The sequence below is a fragment of the Apaloderma vittatum genome, unplaced genomic scaffold, assembly GCF_000703405.1.
Source record: "Apaloderma vittatum isolate BGI_N311 unplaced genomic scaffold, ASM70340v1 scaffold11380, whole genome shotgun sequence".
Lineage (NCBI taxonomy): Eukaryota > Metazoa > Chordata > Aves > Trogoniformes > Trogonidae > Apaloderma > Apaloderma vittatum.
Window position 1 is genome coordinate 111232 of NW_009695301.1, and position 13675 is coordinate 124906.

A 13675-nucleotide genomic window follows, 5' to 3' on the forward strand; every position below is an offset into this window, starting at 1 on the left:
GCCTGTTCTGAAAGGGATCAGAGAAATGTAGGAGGCAGCAGCACCACAAGTTAGATTTTCCCCCGAGGCAATGTCTGACACAACTGGCAGCTCATTTCTCCTGCCCTTGGATGTGAGCTGTTTCTGAATGCCTCCCTTGTGCTAGGGCTGGTACTGAGCTAAATGTGGGCCTGGTGCCAATGATTACAATTCCCATTAGCTGGAATATACATTAACTTCAGAGGTTGTGGACCTTTCCAGCAAGGGAATAGCCTGCTGTATGCATCCATTATTTTTCCAGAGGAGAAGAAACTCTGTTGTGCGCCTCTTATTCACTCACACAATCTGTTTGTTTGTTTTTCCTTTGGGTTTTTTTTAGGAAACTGGCACTGCTGAAAACAGTTTTAAAAAGGCTCTGGGCCAGTTTCATCACGACATTGTAGCATTTGGGGTTGTCAGGCAACGTGGCACTGGGCAGCTGCAGCCTGCTGCGAATGAGGACATACCCCTGCAAAAGGCAGCTCCCGAGCCTGGAAGGATGGCTGGGAAAAAAGTCTCTTGAAAGCTGCAGTGGTTTAAAGCAGGTATGGGAGATCTTTAGAATCAAGGGTATTACCCATGGTTTACACTCACTTTTGCTCCTGTGTCCTTGAATGAATCTGCCCTCCTGGGCAGATTTTCACTATAAGTGTAGAGTTGTTAAATCACTGAGCTTTCTCTCCTCCTGAAGCCTAAGATACAGTCTAAAGTTTTAAGATGCTATGCACTTTAGAGTTGTTTATCAAGAAAAAATCCTAATTCACAAGTGAGGAATGTGTGTCTTGAACAATCACCCAACACTTTCATGTGTTCAGGGTATTGATTGCTACTTTAGCCTGTGCAGCCTAGGGGATTTAATTGGTTCTGACCTCCTCTTCCTCTCCAGCCTGTGTGTTATTTTCTGTGCTGTCAGTAAAACTGTGTGTCTCAGCTCTTATCATTATGATCAAGTTGCTGTTTCATGGAAGTGAGCCAAGGAAAGGTCTGTAGAAAAGAGGAGCTAGTATCTGCTGCCGCTCATCTGTCATTTTTTTTGCACACTAAGGCTGCTAAACAAGCCTATGTACTAGATATCTGTTGGTGAGGTCATTCAGGAATGAATCAGGATGTGACTTATTTGAATAAAATAAAGTGAAAATTCATTTCTCCCTTCATCTTTGCAGCTCAATGCAATCAGAAGCACAGCGTGGTGTATTGATTGGACACCTAAAGCACTCCAGAGCCTCAGTAGAGATGAAGGCTCATGTGTGCTTACTTTGGCACAGACAGACACTGGCCAAAAGATTCTACAATCTAAAGAGATAAACAGACTTGGGCTTAGGGAACTGAAGCAGAGAAAAGTTAATGGTTTACTCAAGGTTTGCCTTTTGCCTGAAGCTTGTGTCACACACAGAAAGAGGAGGAAGGATTCCTGAATTCCTCTTGAAGACTTTTGTCACAAAGTTGTTCTCTTATTTGGAAACTTTGTTGCTTCAGAAAATGATTAATTGCTTCTCACAGGTCTGGCAGACAAGCCTAATTGTAGCATGGGAAAGTAACTCTTACACCTGTGAAGATCTGCGTGTTCTCAGTAGGTCTGGGGTGGCAAGCACATGACATACCTTCCTTTCTTGAGGATGTTTTGACTCCCTACATGTGCTCTACCTCTGAACTGGTTTAAGGGGCTTATTTAGGCAACTAGAAATCAGCAAGATTTTATTTCACAGCAGAAAAGCAATAGCTTTATGATTTCTTGATGTAAAAATTCTTGATATGGTGGTAAATGCTTATTTTGCAGAGGGGAATGTTTAGTCTACAGACTAGGCTATCTTAAGGTTCAGACTTTGCTATGCAGGCCACCTGTTGCATCTCTCATTGCTTTGCCTACATGGCTGCTCAAGGAGAGAGGAAAAGCTGGACCGCTCTACTGTTTCCATCTGGAGAGGATAGACTGAGATATCATTTCGTCTCAGTTGTGTCTTAAATCACCCACATGTGCCAGAAGAGCCCCACCAATTCTACACTGGAGTAGATAAGTGGGAACATCAGTGTGTTCACTGGCAGAAGCACTAGGTGGAAGAAATTTTCAGAGCAGGAACAACTGAGATCCAACTTCCATGTTGCACTTCCCATTGACATAAGTGTTATCTTAGGCCTTTTAAAAGAAAGTGCAGCTTTGTTCAGTTTCTGTGCTTGGCTACTGATTCCATAACCTCATCTGTATCTGGCACTCATTCTTAATCTCACCTCTCTTTCATCCTTTCTCATGTGATCCAGCCTCATCCCACTCCAGTTTGACTCTTCATGTAACACCACTGCCTCAACACAGCACCTCTAATACTATCACCACATCTTTGCTGTGTCTTTAATCTCTTAGTTTTATAATTGCTGGCCAGAGCCTTTTCCGCTCTCTTTACCCCAGGACAGTTTCCTTCTACAGTTTCAACAAACTGATGAATCTGGGATTATATTGTAAACAAAACATAAGAGCAGCTCTGGTCTGGCTGCTCTTGGCAATGACTTCTGGTAATGAACTTATGTTTACATTTGGTGTTTCTCTTCACTCCAGAGATGGCACCAGTTATTCTTAATTTTGTGTTGTCAGGCTCTGATTTTGGGTTTTTTTTTTTGGTTGTTCCATTTCATGGCTGTATTTACTGAATAAACCTTTTTTCCTAGTGTTTTGAGTATTTAATCACAAACCTCCTCCTCTGAATATTCACTGCTGTCATTACTGAATTTCTAAGCTGAAAGGCAGGAAATACTCTGCATAGCTTACCTCCCTTTATGATATTAACAGTGATTTGTGACAGAAAATTCTTGTCTGCTTCTTTTCAGACCTCATCCTACAGTAGCATTAACAGCATTTTATGTTGCTTAACTGCAAGTCATGGCCTTGGTGTTTGCATTGGCTTTGTGCCACTGGAGCTTACATTGGCAGCCAACAGGTTGCAAAATAAAGCAGGACTGATGGAATCTTTGAAAAGTTTCATTTTCCGAAAGGGCTATGCTGCATTAGCCAGCAAGAACTACATGCTTATGAGCTGATATAAATCAGCACAGGTTCTCTAAGGTAGCTGTAGCTCTAGTGATTTATGTCAGCAGCTGCCCTAGCAGCCACAAGGAAAATTAACAGTCTGTATTTTATAAGGTGAGCAAGAGAAAGAAGTCAGACTACCAGCAGTGACTTTGCATGCTAGCTTCTGCTGATTGCTGTATCTCCATGCTACTTCCTCTGTCCTCATGCTTAAGGAACTGAACTAAAAAAATCACTTGCATATCGTCTTGAAAAATTTTGGGAAAAAAGTAGCATTCTAATTTTTATGTGATGCAACCAAAGCAACATTACTAGCGCATCAGTTTTATGAAGTCTTGATTTAGGAGAGACCCTGGTTCAGCATTGCTGGTCTTAGATGTTGCATTCACAGCTCCAGTTTCAGTATCTAGGCTATGTGTACAGTGCCTGTGGAGAAAGCCTGATGTCTGAGAATGATTCACATAATCTAGGCTGAAATAAAAGGACTATCTAAGCTAGCCAAGAAGAAATGCCAAGGAAATGGGCATATTACATTTTGTGTCTCTTCAGAGCTTAAAGCTAGTGGGAGTTGTTTGTCTCTGCTCAGGTTTTTATTGTAAATGTGAATCCTCTCCTGATTTTTTATATATAAAATGGGAGAGGGATCTCTTCTTAATTAATTAGTTAGCGTACTCAACTAGGATCCAAGAACCTGGATTCAAGTATCTTTTCTTCCTGAGGCAACTTGAACTTTCATTTATTTTTATGAGCCTGATGAATAATGAAATATCAATGGAATGTATATTGCTTTCAAATAAAAAAGAAGTTAGGTAATAAGACCTGCATTTCATGTGTGAGGGCTGTGATCATGGCAAGAGAGTCATCCTCACATCCCTTCTCTCTACTACAACATTTAATTCTACAATATTTAATTTCCTCCTGCAGACAGTAAAAGATTCAGCAACAGAGCTGAAAAACTTCATCCCAGAAGATCCTGTAATTCAGTTCTTAGAGTCACCTTTTACGTACGTATTCACATCTCTTCGGGCCGAGAAAGTATCTGAGTCGGGACGCCTTATAAAGCAGGTGATTTTTCAAACAATCAAGTCACAGAGTGAAATATGTACCCTATATCCCTAATTATGTGTAAAATAAAAGAAATGTGCTACATTGGACTTGAGTTGAGGCATTTGCAGTCATGTATTTTTGCAAATATTAAGACAAATCTCAATTTTTGAAGTAGGAACCAAAGATGTGAGTGGCTTGATGTTTTCAAGGTAGATACAGTGATGCAAGCATTTAAAGAGCCTCATGGGAAGCTTAGGCACACAAGGAATTCAGATATCTGCAAAGCTGCATGGGCAGAATTTAAATTTCGGTTATTTAAATGTAGATCTGTAAAGTATCAGCTCAGCATCTAAATGCTTTTGTGAATGTAAGCTCAGGCAGCTAGATCAAGGTAGCAAGGGAGCTCTGGGACAGCAGAACAACCAAAAGATGCCTCGAAGTCCCTTCCAACTTACAACTCCACTGCACTGTATGGGTATGGCTGTATAAGGTTCATCCTGGCTGCTGTTGCTTTTGGACTCAGTGAGATTCTGCCATCCAACCTGTTGCTGCAGAAAGCTGCAACCTCAGCTGAGGGGCCAGCAAAAGTCTTCATGGATAATGATGTTCAAATGCCAGTAGTCCAATTTCAGTAGAACATATTTTCTTCTTCTGGGAGCCTGTGTAATGATTTTTTTTCCTTTTTTCCCCTTTTTTTTCTTTTTTTCTATTTTCTTTTTTTCATTTTATTCTTTTTCTATCTTCTCTCTTTGCTTTTTGCTCTTTTTGGTTTTCCTCTTCTTTTTGTTCTTTTCTTCTTTTTGTGCTCCTAGTTACGAGGGTATTTCCTGGCCTCTTGGGGAAGCTACTTTCTATTTTTGGTTGACAACTTTGGTGCTGTATGAGCTGCTACAAGTGCCAGATCAAGACTTTATATTTTGGGCAGAGGAACGAATCAGCCCTGAGTTTCTAGCCCCAGCTCTATCATCAATTCATTCAGTGAGTGAGTCACTTTGTGTATATGTCTCCATTTATCCATCTCTATGGTAGGAAAGAGACTAGTATCTGTGTCATGCATTAAGGTTGTTCCACTGTGCTGGCTATTCTAGCAGGCAGATGCTGCATGGCTTATGGAGCAGGGCACAGCTCTTGCTGCAGAGCAGAATTTCTGGCTCAGAGAAACTTCTTCCCCATACACACTCTGTTTTCAAATTAAATCAAGGCAAATCAAAAATATATCTGTGTGTCTGATAGAAGATGTACAAGGGACTCTCACAGCAACTGAGCATCAGGGCAGACTGGAGCCCCACCTTGGAATTTGCAGAAGCTCATCAAAGCCAAAGCTGAACTGACGTTATGAGCTGGTATTCTCCAGTGAAAAAGAGATTATTTTTCTTGGAAGAACCACAGGCTGCTGAGCTTGGATGACCCATTGCCTCGTTTCCCCTTCTATTCTTGGACTGTAAGTTACTAAACAGTAAGTTACTAAAAAGAGTATAGAAGTACCTCACCTGAAGCAGTAATCACTCCAGAGCATCCCCTGGGAAATATAGGACTTCAACATTCCCAACATGCGTAAGCTGTCCCTTCACCACAACAGCATCTGTGATAGGAAGGAAGGAAGGAAGGACAGCTTTGGAGTACCACTACTGGCTCTTTGCCCTCACTGTGCATGGCCCACAAAAAGACAGCTGACATCTTCCCTGTTCAGTCTTCACCCTCACCTTTCCTCCCTGCCCTATTTCCAGGTTTCTCAGAAAGATTGCATGGGAGTAGCAGGGTGTACAGACACTCACTGACAGCATCAGGATGGAGGAATCAGATGGAAAAGCCCCTCCTTTGGTATCTAGTCATATTGCTAAGCCTTGCATAAATGTCCAGCAGTCAGTCACACTTTTCCTGTACCTGAAAATTTTTGCAGATACTGAGTGCACTGGAGGACTTGCAGCTCCAACCCCTAAATTTATGAGAATTGGCAGAACATAAATATTCACTTTAACATAACTGTGACAGTGTCTAGCACTACACTGATTTAAGACCTGAATATCAACCAGCTGGCAGACCAACTCTCAGCCTCCTGGCTTCAGCAGCATGGTACCCTCTGCTACCAGATGCATCTTCAGGATGAATTCTTCACCATAAAGCTCCTCTGCTTGATACTTCCAAAGCAATCTAGGAGCATTTAATATTTATAAGTAGCGAGCACTTCTACCCTGCTTCAGCATTCATTATAGTTGCAGTGATTCAAACCTCCAGCATAGTCAGAGACTGCCTTAAGCTGAACCTTAGCAACTATCTAATAAAATACAGCAATGAGATGAATAAAAGCTGTATAGTTTAAGTGCGCTGAGCATGCTTGGAAGATTTAGTTCCTGACTTCATCTGGAGGGCTTTTTAATAGGGAGGATATGACTCTCTGTGTACGTACATCCATCCACACGAGAGAGGAAAAGATCTCTAGTTTTAAGGGGGAAAAGGGGCATTTACACTTCTTGATGAGATGCCACAGGGAAAACATTCTTTATTTGTATTGAGTTTACCTGGCCGGATTTTGGTGTCTGGGGGGCTGTAGGGGTGGCTTCTGCAAGAAGCTGCTAGAAGCTTCCCCTGAGTCTGACAGAGCCAGGGCCAGCCGGCTCCAAAGAGGGACCCACTGCTGGCAAAGGCTGAGCCTATCAATAAAATGATAGGAGAGGAACACCTCTGTGAAAACATATTTAGGAAGAGGGGAGAAAGAACTGCGCCTCAACAGCTGGCAGAGAGATGGAAGAGGAAGAATATGTGAAGACACCGAGGTCATAGACCTGCTGTATTTACAACTGAATTTCCTGTAAGAAAACAGATGTGAGTGCGTCATTCACAGTTGTAAAGTCAAATTAGCCCTACAGTTCTTGTACACACAGAGGCAGTCAAAGCTGGACTGTCTGAAGGGGCCTTGTGGGGCCATGAACCACAGATGGGAGAGTATGTATTTCAAGTCACATAAGGAAAAGGCTGCTAGAGAGGATTTCGTAGCCCAGCTCAGACTGAGAACAAATAAAGAGAGGCATCCTTGCCCATGACAGGGAGGCTGGATTAAACAATCTGTAAGGTCCCTTCCAGCATAGGCCATTCTATGAAATAATAATTTTTTAAAATTACATATAATGTAGCTTCAGTGCAACATCTCCAGGGTCTGAAAAATCAGTAATCATCTCACGCCCTCATATCGCTTTGACCTGTATGCCAGTCTTATCACACATCTCTCCTGTCTCTCTCAGCTGCTTTTCCTCTGTGGCTCCTAGGGTGCTTGCTCTAGAGGCTGGAGGGGGAGGGGAAGATTAGGGAAGGAAGTTCCTGAGATTCTTCCTCTCTCCCTTTCTAGGCTGGTTATATAAATCAGTGACAATGAATGAACCGAACAAGTGCCCTGTTGCTGGCAGCAAGGAGGCAGAGCTATCCTGCAGGGATCTTTCTGCAAAATAATTCCGTTTATGGTTTAGAGGAGGGTGGGAGTTTGTCTGGCCCCCTTCATCCTTTCTTGTCAGCTGCTGTTTCTTTAGATGCAAAAAATGAAATTATACAGCACCTCAGAATAGTTGTGGTCATGTCGTCCCCCCCACAAATGCCATTGAAAATGTGTTCCTTTGTTACTCCACAGGATTTTAAGTTTTGTTGTAATTTCTCAGGCCTGCAATGTCTATCCGAAGTGCTGCTTCTCGTCTACCTGACTCTGAAACATTTTGTTTGCAGATCCTGCTGATGTTAAAATCATCATGCCAGGGTAGCTAGGATGATGCAGTTAAGTTAATGAAGCCATCTACACCCACTGTGTTTGCTTACTAGAGGGTTTTCACTAAGGCGTTTTACTAAGCTAAAATGTGCTTCCTCAAGCCCTCCCTACTCGCTAAGGTCTTTCCAGTAGGAGTTACATCCCAATGTTTTTTCCTCAGCAGTTAACAGATCATTACCCTTACTATGGTGCAACTTGCTCCTTCTTGATGCAAATTATCTCCGTGCACATTATCTCCGAATTGGCTTCTCTGTCATCTCTTTCTCTCTCCCCTTCTGTAGGAGTGTAAAACTTGTTTACTCCAGCTCCATATTTTCCAGACAAACACATATGAGTGAGCCCACTCCTAGCTTTAATTTTTCATTCGGACCCATCCCTAATATATTATGGTTACAGGAAGAGTATATAGCAAGAGAGCTAGTTAGCCACCTTTTCCTTGAATTATGCCTTTTGTCATCTCCTTGGCAAGCAAAATACTGTCTTACATTCATGTGCTGCTCATATGGGAGTAACCTGAGGCACTCTGAGCATAGGAAAATCTGTACATGTAGGAAAAGAAGTGGAGTTGCCTTAAGCAAGACAGCCTTATTTGACCTTCCTCTTTCCTTTACAGCTGGTGTTACTTGAAGCTGGGACAGAAAAGAATGAGGGGACTGAGGCTAAAGCCAGACTTTGGCACAAGGCAGACAGGAGCTGAACAGGTTTTCTCCGTGCCTTCCTGCCAGTACCTATTAATCCTAAGCCACAGTACCCTCTGTCATTCCAATTGTTGGTCCGTTCCCTTAATTCTTCTATTTATACCTTCTGAGCTGGAGTCTCCTTTCTTATGTGCCAGTTTTACACCAGTTTAAATTCATGAATGTCTATGGATTTGTTCCTGGCTTACACCCACTTATAAAAGAAGAAAATTAGACATCACTCTTAGGCACCAAATGGAGCATCCCCTATCCCTTGACTCTGCTAAATAGTCCTTGTGTTCCCACTATTCATTGGTCTGCTCCAACACAGAGCAACCTGCTGTTATTCCAGTTATTCCCACAAAGCACTCCCTGATGCTGAAGCTGTGCCAGGGACAGTAGATACCTGCAGCTTCCTCTGTGCTGGACCGCTCTAAGATAAACACTTCCACTGTTGTCTTCCCTGAGGCCAGTGTCATCAGGGAGATGTCTATCAGTAACCTTTTTGCTCAGCATCAGGTCTCCACATTCAGCCTGGCTGTTGTGGCTCGTCCTTAGGATTCCTTAGTGTACCGCTGAAGAAGCCAGTTAAGGATTTAGACCTTCCTGTTCTCCGCCCTGGCCAAACGGAGGAAAAGGCCAGGGCTTGTCTGACAGAACTGAAGTCTAAGTGCAGCATTATATGTTCTTAATAAAGCAGTGATTATATGAACCACAGTAGCAAAATGTTCTTGCAGAGCACATGCCCCACTCACTGACTTAAGCGTCCAAGGGCAGCTGTACCTCGTTCCAGGGGAGGCTCTCACCTTAGCCACAGGGTAGCCCACTGCGTTACAGAGGAGTAGCTACAGAGCTAGGATTCAAGAGCGTCCTTTAATGAAGTTACTTGTGGCTGTTTATTGGATAAAAATAAATTCCAACTGGCCCATATAACAAATGAAACTCAACTACAAAAATGTAATGATATTTATTCACACAGCTGCCAGCAAACTCACATGCACCATGAGTCATTCCAGATGTGGATAAAAACAAAGTCTGTCTGTGAAAGTAAGTTTCCTGATCCCAAGGAGACTTGGTCTGGGAGAGGAGCTGCACACTGACTTCAGCTGTACTCAGAAGAACAGACAGGTTCTCCTTCAAAGGGGGAGGGGGAGAGGAAAAGCTCCTTATTTATTCCTGAAAAGAAAGGAGATAGGAAATTGAAAAGCTACTACACAGCTAGACACTCTTATTTTAAAGAGAAGGATGCTTTGGAAGACTTTGCTGCCGCTGCTGTTCTATTACAGTGCTCATGCCACTGTGAGCCACAGATGGAGCAGAGGTAAGATTTAAACATGAAAACTATTTAAGAGAAAACTTTGGTTTGTAGATTTGGTCTGAATTTCTGTTCCATTATACATGTATGTACATATATATACAATTTGTCCCTCCCAACTCTGGAATTCTTTTTCTCCATTAAACAGGAGGCCAGCTAAATAATTATGTATACTAATAGAAAAATAAAAAAATACACATACATAAGTGCATAAAGGTAAATATATATATATTATATTATATTATAATGCATATATATAAAACATCCCAAGAAACAATACTTCATTCTTTTCCCACTTTTTTCCTTTCTCTCTCCTTCTACTTTTTCTCCTGCATTAACAAAAATTACAGATCATGAAATCTTAAAGCAAAATCTTTTGCAGTCACAGGTGGCATAATCTGCTCCACCAGGCAGATACCTAGTAATAGTAAAGACAACAATTCCTGGATTGTGCAAGGTGCCTGGGAATACCTGCAAAACTCCCCTGACAGAGTAGGACGTATACGTAGAAAAGGCTACCTACAGTGTTATCAGGCTTCTGCCAATATAGCAATATATAGTTGGGACATATTTGTATTCAAATGTGTTACAGTAACACATGAATTGCTGTGGAACTATTGGATTGCATAGGAGATGCTTACTTAAAAGCTAGTGATGATGTCCTTTCCCTTTTCTGTTTTATTCTCTCCTCTGGTGTTTGGCATGGTAATTGGTAGCTGCTGGAAGCGGAGAAAGGAAATACCTCCTAAAAGATTTCTTAAGTTCTGGTATTGAAATTCACAGATACTTAAAGGAACCAGAGTCTCTTAAAAAGTCAGGTATTCAGATGCCCCCATTCCCACACCTCAATATCCTATGCCCTCCTTATTATAGCTAGTTCCTTTTTAGTCTGTATTTTGGTTTGGTTTTGATTTTGTAGGGGAGGCAATGACTGAATGAAGCAATGAAGAGCTATGGATTCATACAAACTTAGCAGAATTGCGTAGCTCTTCACTGAGCTACAATTCCTTACAGTTAGTGAGGCTCACTGACAGAGCATTGACCTGGGACTCAGATGGCAGGTTCTTTCCCCAGCTTGTCCATCAGGATGATACTGGATGAGTCATTATACCTCTGGGTACCTTACTTTTCTCTTACTGTATAATACAGGTAATGACAGTAATTATCATGATAAAATTCCTTAATTCTGTAGATAAGAGTCGGTCTTTCTAGGGACGACACATCAAAAGTTGAGGAAATCAGAACTAGATCTGCATATGTGAAAAACCCCACAACTCTACCTTTTGGACGAATTAGGTCACTTTACCTATGAAATGGGAAAAAAATGCAAAAAGAAAGTGGTTCATTTCCATGGAATAATCACTATGCAATTTAAAGATGTTCTTCACTTTTACTAACATAGTTATTTTAATCAGACAACAAGAAAACCCTAATAGGAAATCATGCAACTATTAAAGTCAAATTTTAGTCACCACGAATATTTAAAGGAAAACATAGAAATTTATTTTGCCTTTTGGGAAAGGCAAAATAGCTTGAAGCTCTAGAGCTTGTTTTTGAAGACTTCAGAGAGAAGAGAAGATTCATTCCCTGTTGCGATAAGCAGTTTAGTTCTCACAAATATTGTATAGAGATATCTGCTGAGAAGGGAATCAGATTTCTTCTCCACAGCTGCTGGGACTATACAGCTCCAAACATGTTTTAGAGGCATGACTACTTCAACAATACTTCCTTCAGAGAACCTCTGCTCCCCTGAACTATGTGTCAGCTCAACTCATCCCATTCTAATCTGCAGTATCTAGAGGACCAAAGCATTGTCTTAATTCTTCAGTTGCTTAGAGACCTAAGAGGAAATTTGAGTATCAAGGCATACCAAACCCTTCTGCACACTCAAAGGTCTTCCCTCCCTCCACAGATTACTCTTGTCTGTGTTAAATCTCAGTTATTTAAGTGTTATCCAACTCCTGAGCTGAGTTTTGCAACGGAAAAGTAAAGACAGATCAGTATCTGGTCTGATGGAAAAGAAAGGCAGATCTGCATATCATCTCCATGTTGACTAGTAGTCCAGATTGTTTACAAAACAGTAGGACAAAGGGTCCTGCTTTAATTATCGACAGATGTTGTTTGCAATAGAAATGGTCAATAATGGATAAAACAAGGTCTGGCTTTCACTATTTTTTCACTAGGGGGCACAGGGGCAGCCTTGGATGCCGAGCCCTTGAAACCAAGTATTTATCCTTTGGCTCAAGAAAAAAGTCAGAGGAAAAGCAAAGATACTTGTGCTTATGAGTGAATTGGACCTCCAGACTGCCACCTCCCTTTTCCTTTTGTTTTTACAAGCATCAATTAATGGGGAAAAAAAAAAGAAAGAGAAAGAAAAAGAAAGAAAAAGAAAGAAAAAGAAAAAGAAAAAGAAAAAGAAAAAGAAAAAGAAAAAGAAAAAGAAAAAGAAAAAGAAAAAGAAAAAGAAAAAGAAAAAGAAAAAGAAAAAGAAAAAGAAAAAGAAAAAGAAAAAGAAAAAGAAAAAGAAAAAGAAAAAGAAAAAGAAAAAGAAAAAGAAAAAGAAAAAGAAAAAGAAAAAGAAAAAGAAAAAGAAAAAGAAAAAGAAAAAGAAAAAGAAAAAGAAAAAGAAAAAGAAAAAGAAAAAGAAAAAGAAAAAGAAAAAGAAAAAGAAAAAGAAAAAGAAAAAGAAAAAGAAAAAGAAAAAGAAAAAGAAAAAGAAAAAGAAAAAGAAAAAGAAAAAGAAAAAGAAAAAGAAAAAAAAAGAAAAAGAAAGAAAAAGCATTTCTGGCAGGAAAGTGAGCACTTTTTTTTGTTATTTTGTTACTCCTTCAGCCATTTGCATTAAAAATCTCACTAGCTTGCCTAGATCCAGCTGTGGGCATTGGTCTGGAATTCACAGACAAAGCTTAGTCCCTAAGATGGATATGTTCAGAATACTAAAGAAAATATCCTGAGTGGTGATGAAATAATTTGCTTGTCATCATCGCAGATTTCTTTAAGTCTCTTGTAGCTGTGTGGTATTACTCACTCAGATTTTGTGAAGCATCTATCCAGGGAGAAAAATAGTGTTAGGTCTCCACTGAGTGATATTCCTTGTATGATGGTAGAGGTGAGGTCATATTAATTTTGGAAGGTCCCAAATAAGAATTCCAAATCTCAAGAGATGTTCTTGCTGGAGAAATCAAGGAACAAATCCTGTTCTTTGACTGTGTCCCTGCTTTCCACCCAGTTGCTTTCATCAAACTGCTCTGACAAGTACAAATACATTGGAGAGCAGAAGTTAACTTCAGATCTGCATTATGAGAATCGTCCATTCCTTGGAGTAGAAACCCTAAGGCAATCCTTATTAGCATGTTTCATCTCATCTGGATGTAATTTATTTGCTGTAAGTGCTTCCTGATTCAAATAAATGGCACACAAACAGCATGCTGCCTATGTGGTTGCTCAGGGAGTGAGGATGCGTTACAACTTCTTGTGGTTGTGGCTTCTTGGAGGGGAAAGAAGCAGCTGCAATAGTAAGTTCACACCTTGGTGGAGGCTGGAAAAGGAGATGTTGAAAGACACAAAGTAAAACTTTTTATTTTGTGAGAAAAGGATATATTAACCATATGAGAACCACTGAGGTTTTATACTTTTTGAGGACTGGCTCTGCTGTGCCTTCCAGACCTCAAAAGTGGTATTACAGTCGCAACCGGATCTATCTGGTCTACATACATTATTTTGCACCCAGTCCTTAGTGCTCACTGAAAGTCAGATGGTTGTTCTGTAACACCAGGGGAATATTTATTCCCCTTAGAGACTTTCTGAACAAGGAATTACTTGGAAGAACAGAAGGCCTATCCTCCTTGATT